This window comes from Amblyraja radiata, chromosome 31 (genome assembly GCF_010909765.2).
Source record: "Amblyraja radiata isolate CabotCenter1 chromosome 31, sAmbRad1.1.pri, whole genome shotgun sequence".
NCBI lineage: Eukaryota > Metazoa > Chordata > Chondrichthyes > Rajiformes > Rajidae > Amblyraja > Amblyraja radiata.
In genome coordinates, this window is record NC_045986.1 from 12,006,025 (window position 1) to 12,030,773 (window position 24,749).

The 24,749-nt window shown below is 39.5% G+C and overlaps 1 protein-coding gene across 7 annotated transcripts in view; it reads left to right on the forward strand.

Moving 5' to 3' along the window:
- rere (arginine-glutamic acid dipeptide repeats) overlaps positions 1 to 24,749 on the forward strand; it is a 530,103-nt gene that overhangs the window by 51,896 nt on the left and 453,458 nt on the right. For 5 of the 7 annotated variants that reach the window (XM_033048500.1, XM_033048503.1, XM_033048504.1 and 2 more), the window contains exons 1-2: positions 20,769 to 20,891; positions 22,710 to 22,827. The exons of 1 other annotated variant lie outside the window; for it this stretch is intronic. The gene's annotated coding sequence lies outside the window, so the exon portion shown is untranslated. Of the gene's footprint in view, positions 1 to 20,768; positions 20,892 to 22,709; positions 22,828 to 24,749 lie in introns of those variants that run through there. One more of the 7 variants, XM_033048502.1, reaches the window with a different exon arrangement.

Consider the following 24,749-nt stretch of genomic DNA (forward strand, 5'->3'; position numbering starts at 1 on the left):
TTCAGGTTATGATCTCCAAATAAATATATTATTAAATCAAGTTAACGAGCCTCCAGCACATTACATTTTAAACAACATGTGCTCATTGAGGTATGTACAAATTGTCAGGTAAACCACCTGTTTCACTGGTTTTCTCTAGTTAATGAAATCTGTCATCCTTGCCCCTATTTATCTTTCTATGAGCCAGAAACTCATGCTTGAGTTTAGGTTTATTTTTTTTATCACTGGTACCAAGATACAGTGAAAAAGATGGCGGCGCTGCCTTAGCAGCTGCGGCTCGCCTGCAATCCGTCTGTTTTTTTGTTTTGTTTTTGTCCTGTTTTAGTTAATCTTTGGTTTATTAGGTTGTGTGTGGGTGGGGGGGAGAAACATGTTTTTGGTCTCTTCCTTCGGGGGGGGGATGCGACTTTTCTTGTCGTATCCCCCGTCTCCGCCGAGGCCCAATAGCGGAGCTGGCGGCCGCGGAGCTGGGGCAGCGTTCCAGCGGCAGCGGTCCGACTCCGGAGCTGCGGTGTTCCAACAGCAGCGGAGATCCGGCCTCGGAGCTGGGGCAGCGGCAGCGGCCACCCAGCCTCGGAGCTGGGGCAGCGGCGACCCGGCCTCGGAGCCGGGGCAGCGGCAGCGGCGACCCGGCCTCGGAGCCGGGGCAGCGGCAGCGGCCACCCGGCCTCGGAGCTGGGGCAGCGGCAGCAGCCACCCGGCCTCGGAGCTGGGGCAGTGTCAGCGGCCACCCGGCCTCGGAGCTGGGGCAGCAGCAGCGGCCACCCGGCCTCGGAGCTGGGGCAGCGGCAGCGGCCACCCGGCCTCGGAGCTGGGGCAGCGTCAGCGGCCACCCGGCCTCGGAGCTGGGGCAGTGTTCCGGCGGCAGCGGCGACCCGACCGCAGGCCCAGTGTCGGGAGCTCGCAGGTCACAGGTTGCGGACCTGTTCTCCGGAGCTCCCCCAACAACAGCTGCGTCCGCTGGACTGGAGGGCCGCAGCTTCGGCAGCTTCGACCACCCCGGGCCGCGGAGTTGAACAGGCCTGTTCGCGGAGCTCGGATTCAGCCGCGGGACTGACATTACTTACCATCGCCCGGCGGGGTCACAGCATCTGAAGCCTGGATCGCCTCGGCGCAGAGGGAGAATAAGAAGGGATGAGACAAAGACTTAAGACTTTTGTCTTCCATTACAGTGAGGAGGTGCCTGGTGAACGTTAATGTGGTGGATGTGGTGGATGTTAATTTGTGTTTATTGTGTGTTTGTGTCATTTTGTACTATATGTAGGACTGTAAGGCAACACAATTTCGTTCAGACCACAAGGTCTGAATGACAATAAAGGCTACTTTGACTTTGACTTTGAAAAGCTTTGTTTTGCATGCTATCCACACAGATCAGATAATCAGTTCAAACTCAAGTACAATAGATGGAGCAAAGGGGAAGATACTGAGTGCAGAATACAGTTCTCAGCATTGCAGAGCATCAGTTCCTTAGACAAAGTCCAATGTCCTCATTGGCATAGAGATGAATCAAACATTACTCTAACTTATGGAAGCCTGATGAAAGAGGGGAAGAAACCGTTCCTGAGTCTGGTGGTGCACATTTTCAAGCTCTGTACCTTTTACCGATAGGAGCCACGAGAACTAGACTTGCATTTGCCTCAGTTCTGAGGCAAATGGAGATAAATAATAATTGCAAACCTTGCCAGTGAATGAAGATAAAAATTTAGATACTTTTCCAATTAATAGTATTGTGGGAACACCCTAATGGGACTGTCCCACTGTACCAGCTAATTCAAGAGTTCTCCCGAGTTTCCCCTGATTCGAACTCGTAGAATTACGGTAATAGCCGCTCGCAGGTACTCGGGGCTCTCGTGGACATTTTTCAACATTGAAAAATCTTCACGAGCCGCTAAGAGACGTCCAGCGCTCCGACATACTCACTACGTACATTCTACGTGCTTACCATGAGTTTGATTTTTTTAAACTTGGGTAAACTCGTACAGTGGGACAGGCCCTTTAGCATAGAGAATATAGAGGTCAAGATGGCCCATTGTCATGGCAGGAGCAACAAGGAATGCATCATATCCCACAGCCAAAGAGCAATAAGAATGTTCCTGCCTGGTTTGGGGTGATTAGCCCCCCTGAGGCTATATAGTCTATAGAACAAAATGAAATGTTGACGCCGAACAATAGCTTTGATCTCCTGAGTTTGAAGGATTTAAAAAAATAAAAAATAAATTAAAAAAATCAGTTAGAGAAAAGTGAAGGCTCTATATCTCACCAAACATTTCAGCATGTAATGAACACTTCCAAATATTGAGAGACCATTTGGATTGCTGAGTTTAAAAAAAGAAATCCAAATCATAATCCCATTAATCCTAGTGTTTACAATTTGCCAGCTCGCAGTCATTCAACAGAGGAAGGTTTAACGTTACCAGGTTTTAGATAGGATTGAAGTTTCCACTTCATGCACTTGTGCCGATTCTTGAATGTGTATTTTAAAGATCTATGGCTTTCTTTTGTACTACACTCCCACACCCGAAAGATGCCTAATTTAGAAACTATTAACAAAAATGTTGGGATATTGAGATTTCCTGTGATCAAAATAAATGTTTTCTCAGCCAAAGTGCAGCATAAATTGAGGCCTCTGTGATAAGGTGATTATAGTTTCAACACAGCAACACTTCTTACAGAAGATCCTAAACTTCAGCATATCACCGGGAGGATGTACTGCGGATTTGTGTTTCATGGTGGTTTATTTTATAGTAGCAAAATGCCTGTTAAGATTTTGTTTAGACTGCATAATGACTACATAAGTATGAACAGTGACTGGATGAGCAAGATTATAAATGACTAAGATTTACCAGCGGCAGCCTGGGGATGAGTTCTTCATTTGTGTCTTGCTGAGAGGACTGAAATCCTTTGAAGTTTCCAATCATTGCTGGATGATGTGCTGTGAGGGCATTTTTATTGAATTTGGCACTGGGCTTTTAGACTAAATATATAACTGGATTCATGCTATTATCTCAGAAGTATCTTTGCCCGCAATTAGAGGTTTTGCTCTTTGCTTTAACTTCATGCTGAAACAAATAGTTGTTGACACTAGAGGGCAGCACAACAGTTTTTAACCATAGAGTTTTGCCACTAACTTGCAGGCTTTGTAGAATTAAAGGGAACCGTGTTTGTTCTAAATATGACAGTAATCCTGCAGAGAAACAGCTTTGAATTTGTCAGCTGTTTTCAAAAGTCTGTTTATAGCGATGATTTTTCCCTCAATTTAACAGGTTTCTTTCATTTTTTATGAAAAATGTCACAGGCATGTTAAAAACACAATCCATTTAATAATTATTTGGGTTTAGTTGGAAATCCTTTAAAATCTCATTCACAATCATCATCATCGGTGAAAACATCAATGGGCACGGTGCCTTACAATGCTATGTATGACAGTGATTGCAACTTCTACTGAAGTGTTAATGGCCGTTGGCTCGCGAGGAGTTCATCCGCCCCTTGACAGGTCTTGTTTTTGGTCCTGCTGGGGGTCCACAGCCCCCTCATTCACAAGAAAAAACCTATCTGGCTCCTTTGAAGTTGCTGATGCCCAAGTCAGATTCTTGATACTGATTTTTTTAAGGCCATATATTTGAATTGATTTTAGATGATATAGTATAAGCTTGCTTAATCGTATGACTGTTCTCAAGTAAAGAAAATATTCTACAGAGATAGTTACGAATGCTGAGCAAAAGGTGACAACATTTGCAAGAGAGAGATGATAGAACAATATTGACGAGTTAAGTGTTTAGCAGACATTTGAAATTAAGAAAAGAGGTCGCAAAATGGAAGGAAGAGGGCTCCAGAATAGTGTAATAGCTGTAAAAATTACATTGATCACTGTATATTGACTTTTGTATTTCATTTTATGTTACAAGATGAATGTTCACTCAGAGTTGCCTGGTAACTGAGGGAGCGCTGTATCTGCCATCTATCTAGTTGTCAATAGATTTAATTCCCATGGCTACCTCACTGCTGATTGAGTTTCATCAGTTCTCACTCAAGTCGCCAAATGGGTGTTGTATTCTGCTTGGGTAGGGCATTGCAGTAAGAAAAGGCTCCATATATTGATAATTCATGGAGTGCATCTTTTATCTTCAATGTTGAGGAGGTGGGCCAGAATTGGATGTGAAGCTGTGGGAGAAGGGAATTGTGCGATGTATTTGTACAACTTGTTCTTTCAATAGTGCCACTGAGTTATTTACCTCAAATCTATCAGTGACAGAGTTGAAATGACATTACCGGTGCATCTTACTGTCCCTATCAGTTTTTTTTAATTACACTTACAATTGAAATGGATTGTAGCTTTGTGGGGAGGGGAGAGGAGTGGAAAATTATGATTAAAATATTCACTTCGATTAAAAACAGTAATAGTCAGCTCTACAATAAATACATGAAACTAAAAGATGTAAACCTCAGTAGAGTGTATCTCAATACAAATGTAACTTTCATCTTTGTATATTGAACAAATGATTGAGTGCTTCCTTTTAGATTTGTGTAGTAAATAGCAAAACTAGTAATAGCCTTCCTTACATTTACAGGTCTAAAAACTTAGCATAAAACTGTTGCCAATGCCTAAGGAAATATCAGTCTACTAATTCTTTGAAGTGAAAACTTCCGACAGTGCCCTCCATAATGTTTGGGACAAAGACCCATCGTTTATTTATTTGCCTCTGTACTCCACAATTTGAGATAAAATCACATGTGGTTAAAGTGCACATTGTCAGATTTTATTAAAGGGTATTTTTATACATTTTGGTTTCACCATGTAGAAATTACAGCTGTGTTTATACATAGTCTCCCCCCATTTCAGTGCACCATAATGTTTGGGACACATGGCTTCACAGGTGTTTATAATTGTTCAGGTGTGTTTAAATGCCTCCTTAATGCAGGTATAAGAGAACTCTCAGTACCTAATCCTTCCTCCAGTCTTTCTCATCACCGTTGGAAGGTTTTATTGCTATCAAAATGAGGACTAAAGTTGTGCCAATGAAAGTCAAAGTAGCCGTTATGAGACCGAGAAACAAGAATAAAACTGTTAGAGACATCAGCCAAATCTCAGGCTTACCAAAATCAACTGTTTGGAACATCATTAAGAAGAAAGAGAGCACTGGTGAGCAAAGGGACTGGCAGGCCAAGGAAGACCTCCACAGCTGATGACAAGAATTCTCTCTATAATAAAGAAAAATCCCCAAACACCTGTCCGACAGATCAGAAACATTCTTCAGGAGTCAGGTGTGGATTTGTCAATGACCACTGTCCGCAGAAGACTTCATGAACAGAAATACAGAGGCTACACTGCAAGATGCAAACCACTGGTTAGCCGCAAAAATAGGATGGCCAGGTTACAGTTTGCCAAGAAGTACTTAAAAGAGCGACAACAGTTGTGGAAAAGTTCTTGTGAACAGATGAAGATTAACTTATATCAGAGTGATGGCAAGAGCAAAGTATGGAAAAGAGAAGGAACTGTCCAAGATCCAAAGCATACCGCCTCATCTGTGAAACACGGTGGTGGGGTGTTATGGCCTGGGCATGCATGGCTGCTGAAGTAACTGGCTTACTTATCTTCATTGATGATACAACTGCTGATGGTAGTAGCATAATGAATTCTGAAGTGTATAGACACATCCTATCTGCTCAAGTTCAAACAAATGCCTCAAAACTCATTGGCCATCAGTTCATTCTACAGAAAGACAATGGCCCCAAACATGTTGCTAAAGCAACAAATAAGTTTTTCAAAGCTAAAACATGGTAAATTCTTGAGTGGCCAAGTCAATCACCCGATCTGAACCTAATTGAGCATGCCTTTTATATGCTGAAGAGAAAACTGAAGGGGACTAGCCCACAAAACAAGCATAAGCTAAAGATGGCTGCAATGCAGGTTCACCCGAGAAGACACCCAGCAACTGGTGATGTCCATGAATTGCAGACTTCAAGCAGTCATGGCATGCAAAGGATATGCAACAAAATACTAAACATGACTACTTTCATTTACATGACATTGCTGTGTCCCAAACATTATGGTGCCCTGAAATGGGGGGTATAAACACTGCTGCAATTTCTACACAGTGAAACAAAAATGTATAAAAATGGCCTGTATTAAAATCTGGCAATGTGCAATTTGTGATTTTTTTTTGTTTCTATTACAAATCTCAAATTGTGGAGTACAGAGGCAAATAAATAAATGATGGGTCTTTGTCCCAAACATTAGGGAGGGCATTGTATGTGGGAAATGTTCTTCCTAGTTACAAGAGGCTTATAGCAAAGAGGACTTAAAAAGTGGAAAACTTGTCTTTTGAATTCATGTCATGTGCGAGCCATAACTATTACTGGGGAATAGAAATCTTGGAGAACTAAATGTGTGGTGACACTAATAGTACTTTAAGACATCTGCACCTCTGAAAAGGCTGAGTTTTGATCAGAAATGTTCCAATCCAGCTTTAATTAGGAGGCCCATACCATAATTAGTTTGAGGAATCTGAAAAAAAAGATATGGAGTCAAAACCCATAATGATTGATTTTTAAAAGATAAAATATTCGGAATGTGCAGTAACTCCATGACTGAGTTTTAAAATTGAATGTTATGTTTATATTCCATTTAAAATTTGCACAATCTTGTGTGCTTTTTATTCCTCAGTTATCATCCGTTAACACATCTTTGAGCATTAATTCCATGTGACCAGTTTTATAACCAGTTTTTCATCAAATACAGAGTTGCATGCATCAATATAAAACCAGCCATCTGGCCAGATCAGCCATCCCCCTTCATACTCCACTATGGCAGGCAATGTGGGACAGCTGAACCCATACAATTTCTTTGATTCTTCCCAGCATAAAATGTAGCCAACATTTGAAAGACAACAGTGGCAAAAAGTACTTTAGGAGATAGTAGAATGAGTTGAATCTGTTTGTGCCACGTTGTATTCAATAAGTATTGTTCTGTTCTACAAGTTAAACGTAATAAGATGTTTGACAAATGTTCATGTGTTCCCCTTGCTATTTATGCTTGATTTAATTAATGTTCACTTATTTTCTAAATAATTTTGATTTCCAATCTTTGCATATCTCCTGTTATCTCATGAAACATATTTAAATATACCGATCAAAAAAAAAAACATGGATCATTTTGGTCGCTTGCATAAAATGATGATGTAAAAGAATGCTGAGAAACTGCTAATAAATGTCTGTTTAATACTTCAGAGAGCATCTAACCTTTTCAGTTTTTTGGATTGATTGATTGATAGCTACAGCATGGAAGCAGGCCCTTTGGCCCACCGAATTCATACTGACCATTGATGACCCGTTCTCACTATTTCTCTGTTATCCCACTTTTGCATCCACTCCCCACCCACCAAGGGTAATTTACAGCCGGCAATTAACATGCACATCTTGAAGGAAATTTGTGCTGCCATGGAGAACATGCATAATTAATACATAATTAATCTGAACTACGATTTAAACCTTGAAAGAAATCACAATGATAGGGTCAGAAGAAGGGTCTCGACCCGAAACGTCACCCATTCCTTCTCTCCAGAGATGCTGCCTGTCCCGCTGAGTTACTCCAGCTTTTTGTGTCTATCTTCGGTTTAAACCAGCATCTGCGGTACCTTCCTACAGAATTATATAATGTTAGTTTGTAAATATTGGTCCTATAATAAATCAGTAAATAAAATTCTCGATCATATATTAACTGGTTGTTTAGATGGCTGGTTGTTTAGAATATTTTTTCTCTTTCTAATAAGTCCGCTACTGTAAGCTGTGGGAGAAGTGTCTGGAAATTGAAGAGGGGTGTAAATTCCAGCTGAGAGCTTGGAAACCATTTTGGAAATATCCTTGTGTAAGAAGGAACTGCAGATGCTGGTTTAAACCGAAGATAGACACAAAATGCTGGAGTAACTCAGCGGGACAGGCAGCATCTCTAGAGAGAAGGAATGGGGACGTTTCAGGTCGTGACTCTTCTTCACGCTCTGAAGAATCTCAGAGTCTAAAGACTGGTCTCGACCCGAAACATCACCCATCCCTTTTCTGCCTGTCCTGCTGAGTTACTCCAGCATTTTGTGTCTATCTTTGGAAATATCCTCTTTGAATACATTCCCATTAAAGACATGAAATAACAAAATTGAAAGCATTCAGGACAGATATAATAAATTCTGATAAGGTTAACATTGTAAACAGGAAATTGTTTCTCAACGTTTGATACTTCGGTATCAATAGCCGGACATGAATGGTTAGATATTTCCATCATGCCCGGAGGAAAAGTGAAAAAGTACCTCATTGTTGAAAATAGGACGGTTGAAAAATTCCAAAGTACAAACTAGCCACATACCTGATCAGTGATGGTGCATGCATTGTAGATTATGTTAAAAGCATTATGAAAAGACCAAAAAGCCCACAAATTGAACTGCAACACAATTCAATTACAAAATATTGTTTTATACTTCACTGAAGTAGAGGCCTGAAGGCAAATGGGAAGAGATTCTACTGTGAGCTTCTTCACATCAATTTAATAGTATTGTGAAATAAAAATAATAAATTTTTCAATAGTTAAGTCTAACGATATAACATGGAAACAAGCCATTTGGCCCACCAAGCCCACGCCAACCATTGATCACCCATTCACATTAGTTCCATGTTATCCCACTTTCTCATCCACTCCCTACCCACTAGGGGCAATTTACAGAGGCCAATTAACCAACAAACCCGCATGTCTTTGGGTTGTGGGAGGAAAGCAGAGCACTCAGAGGAAACCCACGCAGTTGCAGGGAGAACGTGCAAACTCCACACAGACAGCACCTGAGGTCAGGATCGAACCTGAGTCCCTGGTCCTGTGACGTAGCAGCTCCACCACTGCTCCATTGTGTGCCGCCCTTAATTTTGGCGACCTAATTTTATTTTGTGCATTGAGCAAACATACCTGTCAGTCAACAACTTTTCCTAATAATTCTCATTTATTAACTTGCTTGTGCTAATTTTCTCCCTTTAATAACAGTGTAGAATATTTTTTTTCCAACTACGGAGAAAGTGCAGGAAAAGAATGCAATGGCTGTAATGAGGTAGATTGGAAGTTGAGGAATTCATCCCTAGCATATGAGAAGTCCGTTCAAGAGTCTGATGATAGTGGGGAAGAATCTGTTCTTGAATTAGTGATTTGTGCTTCAAAAGCGTGCCCAACAGTAAAGGCGAGAAGAAAGAATGACCGGGGTATGAGTGATTCGTGAATATGCTGACTGCTTTCTCAAGGCAATGTGAAGTATAGATGAAGTAATTGGTGAAGGCGAGGGAAGCCTGGTTCATTTGATGGACTATGATGCATTCACAACTCGCAGAAATTGTTCGCGATCTTGGGCAGAGCAATTGCTAATCCAAACTGTAGACATCCGGATAGAATGCTTTTTGTGGTTGATGTGTAAAAATTGGTATGGGTCATTGCCGAATAGCCTTCTGAGGAAGTAGAAGTGTTTGTGTGCTTTCTTGGCTATAACATCAATGTGGTTAGAACAGGATAAATTGTTGATGATAGACCTGGGAACTTGAAGATCTCCACCATCTCCACTTCAACACCACCCTCTTCCTGAAGTTGATGACCAGCTTCTTCATTTTGCTGACATTGAAGGAGAGGTTGTTGTCTTGGACACTATGCTACCAAGCTCTGTATCTCCTTCCTGTACTCTTGTCATTCAAGAGAATCCTTCAAACCCTCCTTCTGTGTGACAGAGCTTGAAGTAGTGTACCTGTATCGGAAGTCTGGCGTCAGGTATACAACATGGACTTGTGTATCAAAATGTACACTGACATTCTAATGTACTTCTCCGGTCCTGCATTGTCAGAGGTGTCAGTTTTGAGATGAGTAGCTGTCTGCTCTCTGAGATGTATGTAAAATATCTCTTGGCATTATTTTGAAGAACGGAGGAATAAGTCATGGTGTTCTGGCTGATACCTATATCCTCAATCAATAGCACTAAAACAGATTTTCTGGACAATATCCTGTTGCAATTAGTGGCAGCATACCAGTGTGCAATTTTGGTTGCGATAATTTCTTACATTGCCATAGTAGCAGCACTTTATTGGTTGTAAAGTGTTTTGGGACATGCTGAAATAGCACAGTAAGAGTGAAACATAGAACAGTCCAGCACAGGAACAAGCCCTTCAGCCCACAATGTCTGCTGAACATGAGACCAAGACCATCTCCATCTACCTGTACATAATCCATATCCCTCTGTTTCCAAATGCCTATCAAAGGTCTCTCTCATGCAAGGCACTCACCACCCTCTCCGTATAAAGAGGTTGCCCTGCAAATCTCCCTTAAACTTTGTCCCTCTCATCCTGAAGAATGCCTTCTCGTGTTTTATTTATTCATCCATCCGTGGAAAAAGGGCCTGAGTTCTATGCCTCTCATAATTTTATATATTTCTATCAGGTCTCCCCGCAACCTCCGGCATTCCAAAGAAAACAATTCAAGTCTGTCCAACCTCCCCTTGTAGCTATGCCCCCTAATCCAGGCATCATTCTGGTAAACCTCCTCTGCACCTTTTCCAAAGCCTCCACATCTTCCCTGTGATGGGGCGACCAGAACTGCACGCAATACTCCAAATGCAGCCTGACCAAACACTATAAAGCAGCATCATGTGTTGCTGACTCTTATATTCAATGCACATCCTATGAAAATAAGCATAGCAGACTTGCATACTAGACAAGCATACCAGGCTGATTAGTCTTGCAAGAATGACACAATAAGTATACAGGTGGTTTGCTCCCAAGGTATAACAGAACACACACACATCTGTAATCTACCTATAATGAGCAAGTGAGAATGAAACTGTACTGATAGGGTGCAAAATAGGCTTACTTTCTGGACCCAGGTCGCGACTTAAAGCAATTTTGATAGGCAATTGAAATGTTCATTATTTTTCTTTCTACACTAATCATTTTATATGTACGATAAATAGTTCTGAGAGCATGATCTCTGAGGTTTTATACCCCCTGCTGTTCCTTAATAAGATTTATTTGTTCTCACAGTTAGAATTGAGATGAGTGAAGGGACTAATTCAAAGAAACAATAAATTATTCGTTATTGTTATAGTTTTAGTTGTATTTCACCTATTTGTGACAGTTATTTACGATAAGCTCCTGAAGATCTGTCTGTAATTAGGTTTGAAAAAGAGACCGACCGTATTTTCAAAAAATCACAGCACATTACATATGAATCCACCATCTTTTCAGATTTAAAAACTATTCAATGTTCATAATCCTCGAGCAATATTCTATTTAGTTGAAAAAAATTGATTGTTAGAGCCTTTTTAAATTTTTAATGTATTTTAAACTCCAGAAGTAAAACCTGTTATGCATTCTGATGTAACAATTTTTCTAACTTTTTTTCAATAGTTTTGCATACATCAATATTTTGTCAGTAGTCTTTCAAAACAAATTGTGTGCAGAATTGATTAAACGTCAGATTTGAGGTGTAGTTTTTACAATTTGATCTAACGCAAATTAAAAATGCAGAGCAATTCTTGAGCAAAATTAAAAATATATTTTTATTCCAAATTCTTGCCTAACAGTTTTAACCTGGGCTTGTGATAAATCACAAAATAAAATTATTCAAAAATAATTTGCTTTAAATTTTCTCCCCCTTCAATCTGCCTGAATTCCTTATTTGAACAAAGGTGCAGGAATGCCAGGGGTTCATTTTTTAGCAAAACTCACTGATCTATCACAGCAAAAAACAGCCTTACAAGCAAATGTGTGCCTTCAATGCTGGCTTATGATCAGAAGCAAGTATCTATTGAGTCAAATAGCATTATGGATAAACTTTTACTGTTATCCTGGCTGAGATCTATGGTTGCTGTGTGGAATTAACTGGAGACCTGAGTCTGATGGGACCCATTTTCTGCATTTGGCTTGGATGTATATTCTGTACATTAGTGACCATACCTTATAAGTACATTTCAGCAATAGCAAATATTTTTCCTATTTTTCTGCAAATGTTTCCCAAAATTGCTTTCCTTGAATTATCCCATGTGAACAACAATTGGATTGAGAATATTTTGTTTGGAGTGATGGGTAGGTCACGTTTGAGAAATGTCATAAAGTTAGATTTGGATAGGTTGTGGTCAGGGGGTTTATACCCCTTGCAGACAAATACTAGAGAGCCACCCAACCTGTGAAGAAGGATCCCGACCCAAAACCCAGCAGCTCAGGCAGTTTTCTTTCTCCACAGATGCTGCCTGATCCACTGAGTTCCTCCAGTGCTTTGTTTTTTGCTCAAGGTTCCAGCACCTGTGGTTACGTGTTTTTGATTGACCAACAAGATGGCTTTCAGAGATCGTTAAAGATAGGTTGTATGTTTGTATTTTCAGTATACTTTAAACAAATTATACGGTGAAGTGATAGCAATGAGAGAAATTCCATGCTTGAGAGGTAACAATATATATAATTTTGATTGTTCCTTGTCTTCCTTTTTCTTTCATGAGGACGACTATTTCCATGGAAGGACACAAGTTTGAGGCCTAGCAACAGTGTTATCTTGTCCGAGCAACTTATTCTATCTAAGAGGCTTTTTCAGCAAGTATGAAATGCATCATCACTAAGCCAATGGTACCGTCAGTTGAGATGTACATGCAGGCATCATAGCTATGGTCAGTGAATAGGGATCATGCACAGGAGCCCTTGATGTTAATCGCCGAACACATCCATCACATTTTTTATCTGAACTGCTGGGCATTCTATGGAGGCACAAGGAACTGCAGATGCTGGAATCTTGAGTAAAACGCAAAGTGCTGGAGGAACTCAGCACATTAGGCAGCATTTGTGGAGGCTGAATTGAATGTTTTGTTATAAATCTGGATTGAACTGTGATCGAACAGAATTGAAAATGTTGTTAGAAATCTGACAAAATTGTGTTGTCATGAAACTTGGTTCACGACACAAGTTGCACTCATTCAGCCTTAGATTTCAACATGCCACAAATAAAATATTGTGGTCTTGGGTCGGGTCCCATCTTCAGAGTGGACGTTGCAGGTTGGGACTCTACTTCAGACACACTTTCTGTGGTGATGGATAAAACCAGCTATCATTCTGTGGTCAGGGAATCAAACCTCATATTTTCAGAACTGTATGATTTAGCATTGTGTCAGTAACACATTTTTTTTTACACTGATAAAATTAGAGCACAGGTGTTGCTCCTTTGGCCCACAACATCCATGTTAACCAGCATATGCCTTGGTGAATCATGTACTTGCTTATATTCTTCCAGACATATGGAAGTTATTACCTCTCCTATCCACTCATGCAATGACCAATGTTTTAAAAACGTTGTGTCGTTATCTCTCCGCTTTATCCAGTGGCTTGGCATATGAAGACAAGTATCATTTACCCTTAATGACTATTGCTCTCTGTGATTTGCTTGTGCATCTGCACCTCCAATGCCTCTTTTTTTTTTTAGTGCTGAGATTAAGATAGTTGTCTACATGAAATGTACCTAATTTGAAGTTGTTGGCAGAGTCTTAAAGAAAATGAACAACATTATTTTTCTTGGATATACAAACATTTTTAATCAATAATTTTCTCGTAAGCTTTCTCATGACATGTATATTTTATCTTTCAATTTTTAAAAGATCCATCATGTGTTGCTTGTTTTTCTACTTGTAAATTGAATCACGAATGTGTTTTTTGATAATGGTAATTATTTTACCCTTTTTATTTGACACTAGCATTATTCTTCTGTTCGGTGTTTTTGTAGATGAAGACTTGAATTTAGATTGTGTTCTCAGATGGGAGTATGCAAAGGTTTAATTTTAGCTGTGTTTAATTGATAGATAATGAGACAGTGAAATAGGTATTTTTGTCAGCACATTTTGTTTTTAAACATGCAGGATTGATTTATTTTAAATCATTGAAATATGGTCATGGATTATATTCATGTATTTTTTTACAGAAAAAATCATATTGTCCATAAAATAAATTTGCTGCTGCTTTATTATAAAACTTAAATAGATGTAATCTACATCTGTTTAGATCTTTCCCAAGAATAGAGGCAGCATTACTATGCCTCCAACAGGCACTTACCATCTCATTTAGTTTTATCTTACGGAAGGTTGTAGCATTGTTTTATTTTTTATAATAAAATATTAATCTGCATTCTGCCTGCAGAGTATAATTTCTATCTCTGTTACCGTACTGTGAGCTTGCTCCCAGCAGTGCACAGAGAACATAAATGTTAAAGGGCAGAACACTTGTGCCAAGTTGTTTTAATATTTTATTTGTGGTGTGTTGAAATCCAAGGCTAAGTGAGTGTAACTCTTGTCTTGAACCAAGTTTCATGTCAACACAGTTTAATCCAGATTTATAACAAAACATTCAATTCTGTTCTGGTAAAATAGACGTAAATATATAAATAGTACAAAGCTACAATTGTGATGTAAAATGGACAGTTGGTCTGAATAATAATCAGCATGCATTGTGATATTTATATGCAGTACATGTTTTAAGTAACTGGTATTAGGTTAACACCATGAATTTTTGATTGTCTTTTTCAGTACAATATTATTGTTGGCTACCAATGATCCTGTGGTGCTGGTATGATTCGGTTACTCAATTGGATTGTACAATTTAAATTAGTTTATCTGGCAGTACCAGATGTCTCCGCGATTACTGTACTTGGAGTTAACTCTCCTGCTTCTATGCGAAAGGTTCATGGATCTGAATACTATTTCATAAATGAACATACATTATAAATGAACACCTCAGGGTGTTAGTATAATGCTTCTGTATTGTTAAGTGGTCACTTTTTTTGGCAGAACAATTAGGCTGTAACTTCATGTGTTTGATTAGGATGGATCATCAGCGACCAAAGGTTTTAACCCAATAGCACTGTTGCTATGTGACAATAGGGTAATCTCTTCTCTTCTTAAAGCATTTTGCACAAGGCAGGATTGTGGTGGAATATTCGGGATACGAGTGAGACTGTAATGGCAGAGACTTAATATTATGTCATATGCAATAGTTGGCACGGTGGCTGAATTAGGCTCTGGATTCATTGTTCACACATACCACCACCTTATGAGGGGGAGTAGATAAGGTGGATGGTTCAGCCCTTTCCCCAGGGTAGGGGATTGAAACTAGAAGGCATTGATTTAAAGTGAGATGGAAAGATTTGAATGGGTCCTGACTGGTAGTTGTTTCCATGCTGCATAACCCAATGATGATGACTAGCAGTATATTTTGTTTGCACTGTGAGCTGTTTGTAGGATACTTTGCCTTGCATGCTACAACTGAACAATGCCTCCCTGCAAAACACAATAAATGGTAGGAATATCATCAAGCCCCACTAAGCTGCACATGGTTAGTGTGTACTGATACTGTCACAATCCTTGGTTTCTCAAAATTTTGTGAGTGATGTCCACGAGGATTGCAGACGTTTATGGTAACCCACTAGAGCCTTCTCAGCAAAATTAGAGGTGAGTAATAAAAGCAGCTTTGCCAGCTTTGATAACATTCCAAGAAAAAACTAAAATGAATTACATAATTTGGAGGGTAATGTTTGAGGCATAGTATTCTGGCCAACATTTATCCTGCAGATTATAACACCAGAACAAAATATCTGGTCCGAATTATGGGACTGCGTTCTATATGTAAGTTAGTTCAAGAGTATTTTGTACGCAGCGTTTTGAGCTGTGATGGTTGCAATTTGGTTCCATTTGTAGACTGTGGAAGTATTTATAACCAGCAGAAGTAAATGTATATTGTGCTTGTTATTTTCTACTTTTTGAAGTAGCTCCTCCTAATGTAACTGTCCTTATTGGCGAGTGTTTCACAATCTAGTTGATATGTCAGGGAATATGAGGGTTCACGTCCATAAGTTTATGTGAAGATATCTATTGTCATCTTGTAAACACATTTTTAATTATCTGTGATAGTTTGATTTAAGTGCACTGAGTAAATTAGAGTGTATGATATAAGAAAAGGAAAATCTGAATGTTGGTTAGTGGCTGGACTTCTATCTAAATGTGCATTGACGTGCACAGCAATTGAACTCCATTGGCATTCCATTACAACACATAATCCTCCGCCATTTCCGCCACCTCCAACGTGACCCCACCACTCGCCACATCTTCCCATCTCCCCCCATGTCTGCCTTCCGCAAAGACCGCTCCCTCCGCAACTCCCTCGTCAATTCTTCCCTTCCCTCCCGCACCACCCCCTCCCCGGGCACTTTCCGTTGCAACCGCAAGAAATGCAACACCTGTCCCTTCACCTCCCCCCTCGACTCCATCCAAGGTCCCAAGCAGTCGTTCCAGGTGCGACAAAGGTTCACCTGTATCTCCTCCAACCTCATCTACAGCATCCGCTGCTCTAGATGTCAGCTGATTTACATCGGTGAGACCAAGCGTAGGTTGGGCGATCGTTTCGCCGAACACCTCCGCTCAGTCCGCAATAACCTACCTGACCTCCCGGTGGCTCAGCACTTCAACTCCCCCTCCTATTCCCAATCCGACCTCTCTGTCCTGGGTCTCCTCCATTGCCAGAGTGAGCAACAGCGGAAATTGGAGGAACAGCACCTCATATTCCGTCTGGGGACCTTGCGTCCTTATGGCATTAACATAGAATTCTCCCAATTTGGCTAGCCCTTGCTGTCTCCTCCCCTTCCTTAACCCTCTAGCTGTCTCCTCCCACCCTCCCATCCGCCCGCCCTCGGGCTCCTCCTCCTCCTCCCCTTTTCCTTCTTTCTTTCCCCCACCCCCCATCAGTCTGAAGAAGGGTTTCGGCCCGAAACGTCGCCTATTTCCTTCGCTCCATAGATGCTGCTGCACCCGCTGAGTTTCCCCAGCAATTTTGTGTACCTTCGATATTCCAGCATCTGCAGTTCCCTTTTGAACACATTCCATTGGCAAATGTTTGTTCTTTTGGATTTTTAATGGCAAACACATGCTGATTTTGTGAAGTTCTGAAGACAGAAAAACCCCTGCTCATAATCTTGTTTAAGGTCAAACTTGTATGATGGTTTAATTGCCTATTGTCTATCAAATGTAGCAGTTTGTACAGCAGGAAATATATGCTTTTTTTGGAGGGAAGGGGAAAATCAGCTTGAATTGATACGTCGAAAGGAAACATTTGGCAGGCACATTTCCTTTGGCTTTCTGTGTTGGTAAGAGTTAATTTAATGATGCTAAAATCACAAAGAATACTTTTTATAGAATGTTTTCTTTGCCTTTTAAAAGTAATTGCCTAATTTAGGGTAGATTCTTTTGTTTTAAAGAGGTCAAGCTACGAGACGGGGAGACTCCACTTTGTCTCAGCTGGAGTTTCCTTGAAACTATTTGAAATGCTGTAACTGACTCGGCAGTTATGTATATTGTTCATCAAGACTATCAAAAAATGCATTAGCAATAATTGTAATTGTTTCCTAATTCGTTGAAGAATTCTGCTGAGTTCTTCAAGTGTTTGATGTAGTTTTGTGAAATTTAGGAAGGCGTCAAGCCATTGATGGAAGGCTTTCCACATATCCATTGAATATTTAAAATCTGTAGGGAGGAGGGTCTCGACCCAAAATGTCACCTATTCCTTTTCTCCAGAGATGCCATCTGACCCACTGAGTTACTCCAGCCTTTTTGTGTCTGTCTTTGAATATTTAAAATTTACTGGTTTACAAGTGATAATAAGAAATTATTGCAACTAAGAATTTAATTGTTCCGTTTTGGTACATGACAATTAAAAACACTGGACTCTCCCTTTTGACTGATCTTTTTAAAATGACATTTGAATATTAAAAAAATCATTCATAGAAACAAATATTTTCTGTAATTTATAAACTTCTTTCCTTTGGTATGTCTACTTTCATGCTGCTTGGGTTCATCTGGACCATGCTTGTCTTGTCTTTATTGCTTTATTGAAACTTGGACATATGAGCTTGCTGTTCCTATCAAATGAATTTGTTGGAAATCAGCGGCCATCTCTTCGACGTCTACCCTAATCCCGAGCTGTGGTGGTCAATCATCCATATGATCATCACTTCTCATATCCTTACAATGCTCAACTGAGTGAGGCATCACTCTTCCTGTGTTCATTCAAAGCTTGTTGATTTCCTTGAATCTTTTTTTTAAATCAGTTTCAGCAGACTTCAGCGGGTTTTACAGACTGTGAGTTAAAATAGACCATAACTGTCTGATTTAAACAGTCACTAAACTAGTTACACTATTCTTGCTTATCTTTCATTCTCTGGAGCCACCCCACATAGCACAATGCCCACTGTTACACCAAAACAGTTCAAACAAAAGATGTTTTGATTCAAGAAAAGTAAAGTTTTATTGTTTCAGTTACAGAGACTGTTAAGTGCCTAGGATATTCAGTTGAGGCTGTCAGCTCCCCTGGCTACATGCTTAGGCCTGTAGAATGCAGAGTGCTTTGCTTGTAACTGCACCCGTTGTCTCCTTTCATTATCTGTTAATGGTGCTCAACATGACAGGGCTGTGTGATAAATGGAAGCTGCAGTGAAACCCGGAGCTGGATTCTTTGTGTCTGAAAGTGGTGTTTGTGCTTGCTCTGGAGCAAGCCACAGAATCGTGTAGTCACTTTTAACAAGATATACTTCAAAGTGCATTTTAAATAATACGCTCAGAATCATTACATTGCAGCTTATTTAATAGAAAATTACAGTGTGCTTTTTTCAAAGCCTGAAATGACTTTCTAATAAACTGTCTGTTATTGGTCCCTACAGACGCAAAACTATAATAAAGGAAGGGACTTGCATTTAGCTCCTGTCACAACCTTGGGATGACCTACAGCCTTCACAGACAAATTTGAAACGTGGTCACTGTTGTGTTGTAAAGAATGCAGAAGCCAAAGCCTTGTCTCAACAGTGAGGTGTTGGATCAAATGTTCATTGACGATAGATATTTGCACCTAGAGATCGGACACCAGAATTCTGTTCTCTTGGCATTTTCAGATGGGACCTTTCACATCCACGTCATAGGGTGGATTATTATTAAAAAGATCCTAAGAATGCCACACTCCCTCGGTGTACTGCACTGTAGTGATGGCTTGGACTTTGTATGCGTCTCAACTGAGGTTTGAATGAACTCATGACCCGAAAGTCTTAAGATAAAGAGTGCCACCTTTCGGCCAAAGGCTGACACGTGATACTTATGAATGAATTTTGGCACATTTTAAACTTGCATTAAGCCATTTTGGATTGTGGTGAGCAGACAAATGCTAACTAATTTTTGAATGGAATGTTTTAACTTGATTCATTATTTTAGAAGCTTCAGGTGAAAATAGCCAAATGTGCAATTTTTTAATGATGCAAGCTTTTATTCCTCTTTCAAGTCTGCTCAGAAAAGCAGAAGACGGCAGTGTTGTTGATACTTAGTCTGCTGAGCATTAAATAATTGGAAAAACATGTCCCATTTGAAATATAAATGTTGTACACCAGTAGTGATTGAGACTAGTTGAGTATAATTAAATACAGGTGTTAGATCAGGTATGGTGGACATTTATTTGTTGTAATGTTGATACGTGGTCATTTTGTATCGTTCAAATATTATGCATTCCACTCATAAAAATACATTGTCCATTCAAGAAAGCATTTTGAAATGGACAATTTGTCTTTTTTGTTATTAAAATCCTTCCGTTAAATAAGTTGCATTGTTTTATAGAATACTAATGAGTAATTTGAATTCAACTTTGGAATGCGGAATCATTTAAAAAAAACGACTTTGTCACGTTGAAAGGAAAGGGTTAACAGTGTATTTGAATTTTTTTAAATTTTCTTGGCTGTTGTGTTGTGGTACCCTCCTTACAGCCAGCTACCTGAGAAAATCTCAAATCAGGTTTTTTAAATATAATGGTTCAAACAATGGGAAAGAAAGTTAATTAATGCTAATATAGTCAAGTGGTTCTGTTTACTGATCTGGTGAAAGGTTATTTGAAAAACCCAACACAAACTATTTTGGAACATTACATCTTAACCTCTCTGGTGAGCATCAATCATAGTACTCAAGAATGAATGACTGCTTTCTTGTTACAACTACAAGTCCTAGCGTTCATTGCATCTTTCTTTTTTTTTCCCCATGTACTTCCATTGTTGATTAGAGAAATTGTCTTTGATTAATTCGCAGTTGAAAATGGCATGTCTGCTTCTGTGGTTTTGTGAGTTTGGGATTGATTTCAACTGTGACAGGTGTGGAGCACTTACAAAGCCACTTGGTTATGGAGCTTATTTTCAAGCGGTGTTTCTCCCATGAGGCGCCTCTTATTGAGTAGCTAATGTACAGTGTGTCTTCGCAGCAAGCCAGAGCAACGTGGTGTTCAATTTTTATTGATCTGTCATGCTTTCAGGGTGAGACGGTCATAACTGTTGATAAACCATCTTGATTAAAATTATTTTGTGTTTTAAATTATGCTCATAAAGCCTGTGTTTTTGAGACTATTTTGATCAGCTTGTATTTAAACATTATATCCTTATTCAGCCTTAAATATGCTGAAACGTGGCCTGTGTCTGCTGCTTTGAATTGTCAAGAGACATTTGACAATTTTTTCTCCCCCTCGATCTGTGTACATTCATCTGAGCAGTGCATTAATATTCCACACAATAGCTATAGATCTGAGATGCAGATGACTCCGGGGATATTGTCTCTAATATCTTGCTTGCTGATGCATTTCTGGCTGACCATGCCATTAAGAACAGTCATCAATCACAATCTAGTTCTTTCTGTGCTTGACTCCAGTCCTGGTTTTTCCTGGTACTTGTTGTTGGAGGTTTGTTCTCCTTCACTGGTGTCTGGATAAAGAAGACTACGTCAGGCATGTGGAGTGTCTGCAGCACAGCTGAGCATGGAGTGTGAAAGAAACCACAATCTGCACTGACTCCGGTAACCATTCAGCTCTGATTTCCTTCGCTGTATATGTACAACGGTGTGCTCTTTTTAACTTGCCAGCTCTGTCCTGGCCAAGCTTGATTGAGAAGCAAAGCAGCAGGCCTCTTTGTTATCAAGTGCCTTCTCTCCATGGGCTGTGGCTGTTAACGGATACAGCAGCGCTGACATTGTTTAGCCTGGTTGTTGGATTAGGCCCAGGCCACGAAGAAGGTCCGCTGGGGTCAGCTGAACAGCTGCTAGAATTGCGGTAAAGTTGTTGCTGTCACCTCAAGGAATTTTGAAGATTAACAGATTGTACTGACTAGGTTGAGGGGAAGAGCTGGCATGGGAAAAAAATGAAAGCTGAAACAAAAACCATTTCCTCTCGGTTATCTCTTTTATCACTATTTTTCTCATGTTGCTGAACTTGTGTGGGAGTGTCTGGAAGTGGAATGTCTTTTATGTTTTTGTCTGGTAACTGTACAAAGTATGTGATTAGTTTTTTATCATGTATTTACACAATACCGTAAAGCCAGCAAGCACAGGTCGTGAAAATAGGACCTGCTTGACCTGTTTACGCATAAGGTTTGTTTTGTGGGGGAAATCAAAAAGCTTTATTGCCTTTGTCTCATTGCCATCTCCATGCTACTGTGTGCACATGTGTCTCCGATCACTGTGGAGTACAGCGTGCCTCGTCAGCCACCCCAGCAGTATTAATTATACACAAAGAGAAAATTATTAAGAAAATAGGAGACTGTTTTGTGTACACACAAAAAAAAACACTTCTCGGGAACTGTTGATAGAAAAGCTTCCGAAACATAGAGTCCTTGAGTGATTGTTATACTTTGGCAATCGGCGCTTGGCAGACAGCTCCAGGAATGTCATTCGATCTGACTGCATGATAGAATTGGCTAGGATTACATTAGTGTTTTCTATGGCTGTTGAAAGTGATGCATCAGCGAGTGGTCTTCAGTAACACATTTTAACTATTTGGTCTGTTTGTTTTAGTCGCTTTATGCATTAGGGTGTTTGCTTGAGTTTGTAGTATTTTTGGGTTTTGTCTCCGAGTGCTTCTGAGATTAAAGCAAGCAGGATGTTAACATACAGCTCACAGTTTCCTCTTATTTTTGTGTAATTGACGAGAATAAAATATCACAAGAAAACAATATCAAGTTCTTAATTACAGATGCAAAATGACTTTTTGTCTTGTGTTGCCTGAACTTACTGTAAAACATCCTGCATTGTTTATGTTTTTTCCCCAGCTCGGTTTTGATGTGTTAGATTATGTGATGTTTACACCAGATTTGCTGTAATGCACAGGATGCAAGTATCAGAAAGATTGTGTAAATGTGACTCAAACTGATTTATAAGGCCGATGCCTAAAAACGACATATTACTTGGACCTATTCTTACCTTCAACGTTGGTTTTAACTTTTTAATTCATTGTACTACCGATATTTGTGTGCAAACAAATTGTGAATTCTGAATTCAGTACACCAATTTGTTCTATACTTTTTGGAAAAAGAGCACTCGGTCATCAAGCAAAATTTAAAATTGCCTGTGCCAGTGTATTTTTTCAAAATTAAAGTATCCACACTATACGTAGTTTTTGGCATATTTTTTTTTAAAAAGCTGAGGAAAAACCATGCAGTAACTTGGGTTTCGACCACATGTTGCAAGTTTATCTAAGGAAGTTATTCAATGTTAAGTGAAAAATAAACTGCTGGAGCAATTTAGCAGGTCAGGCAGCATCTGTGGAGGGAAATAGATGATGATGTTTTAGGTCAGGACCCTTCTTCAACACTGTTCAATGTTAATCTTAATTTGTATCAGAATTCCATCGAGGAGGTGTGATTGATACCACAACGCAACAGCTTTAAAATGTGAGACCTTAAAAGCAGCTAAGGCTCCACGAATAAGACGTTCACAGAAGGAATACCCTGGACAAATGGCAAGCAATTCTTTTTCCGATTAAGTTTTAAATAAAGTAATTTGTGGACAGTTCCGTCTATGCATTCACTTTCTGAATTGGGGTCACGTAATGATGTTGGTTAATACAAAAAAATTGATTTTTGTGATGGCGTTCATAAGCCATTTCATTTTTGGTTTCTCAAACGTTAAACTTATGTTATTGCAAGTTTATAAGTTAATTCAAAGAACTTAGTCTAACTTATGTGCACCATTTTAATGTGTTAATTTCTATGGCCCATACCAATTTTACATTTATTTAAGAAGGAACTGCAGATGCTGGAAAATCGAAGGTACACAGAAATGCTGGAGAAACTCAGCGGGTGCAGCAGCATCTATGGAGCGAAGGAAATGGGCAACGTTCGGGTCTGAAGAAGGGTTTTGGCCCGAAACGTTGCCTATTTCCTTCGCTCCATAGATGCTGCTGCACCCGCTGAGTTTCTCCAGCATTTTTGTGTACCTCCAATTTTAAATTTAGTTGGGTTTTCGACCTGAGACATTAACTCTGTTTCTCTTTCCACGCATGCAGCCTGACCTGTTGATATCTCCAGCATTTTCTGTTTTTGCTTTCCATTAAACTGAGCCAAATAGAAATGATTTGTCTTCTAATGTCCACAACTTTCTTCCAGCACAGTTGCCCAAAATGCCACCTGTCCTGGATCATATTCATGAGGCATCAGGCCTGAAGTAAATTAAGCCCATTAGGTTGAATTGGCAGAAAATGCATCGAAGTGCTGATGATTTTGCATAACACTGAAATTAATCCAGGTTTCAAGTAATGTAAAACAGAACTGTGAATTTGAGCTACAGGTCAAGTGTGTTGTATTTTCAGTTGATTTCAAAGCAACCTAAATTTTGGAAATAAAGTAGAAAATGTTGGGGACACTCAGCAATTCAACAGTGGAGTTAGAAATGCCGTTAATGTTTTTGGGTTTATCAGAATTGAAAATTTTCTGATGAAACTCTTCCAGTTCTGATGAAAAGACACACTGCGTGTTTTCAGCTTTTTCTGTTTTTATTTCGGATCAATAGTTTTTTATCTTAAATTCCTGAAGCTTCACTTAAATCTATTCCATTGAACCTTTTACCATGTTTTCCACTGAACTAAGCTGTGAGTAATGTGCACTGATATTTGGCATAATTTTTATTAAAGTTAATTTCCTGATTTGTGGTGCTGAATGAGCCCAGGGTAGCATTAATTCATGGTGTCACTAGTGTCAATATGCACACTTCTCCTTGTAGTTCTGTTAAAGCCTTTAATGTGAATTTCAACACTTCAAACATTCTCCTTCAAATCGTATCTCTAAGCCTTTGAACCCAAAGAAATCTGCTTTGAAAGTACACGTTTAGTGTTTTTTTAAAATACTTTTCTCTATGTAATTATGAAAAAGCATTAAATCATTATAAACAAGGAATACTCAGACCATAGGAATTGTGCAGTGTTTTAATATTCAACACCTGCAACTGAATTATTTTAAAATATATACAGATTTAAATACACATTAGAAAAAGTATTTGGAACCTTGGATAAAATGTTATTTTATTTTAAAGTTTATTTTTCCATTTGGTTTAGATTGTACTTTGTGACACTGAAAAAATGAATTCTTGTTGTGACTTCAATTATGACATTTAAGCTGTAGTAAGATAAAATTAACCAAGTGCAGTAGTGACATTTGGACACATGGTTGTTGAAGGATTAAACTATATTTTTAAGGTAGACAAAATGCTGGAGTAACTCAGCGGGACAGGCAGCATCTCTGGAGAGAGGTAATGGGTGACATGTCAGGGGAATGGGCGGGACAGAGATAGAATGTAGTTGGACACAGTAAGACTGGTGGGAGAACTGGGAAGATGGAGGGTAAAGATGTCAATGTTCATACTGCTGGGGTGTAAGCTACCCAAGTG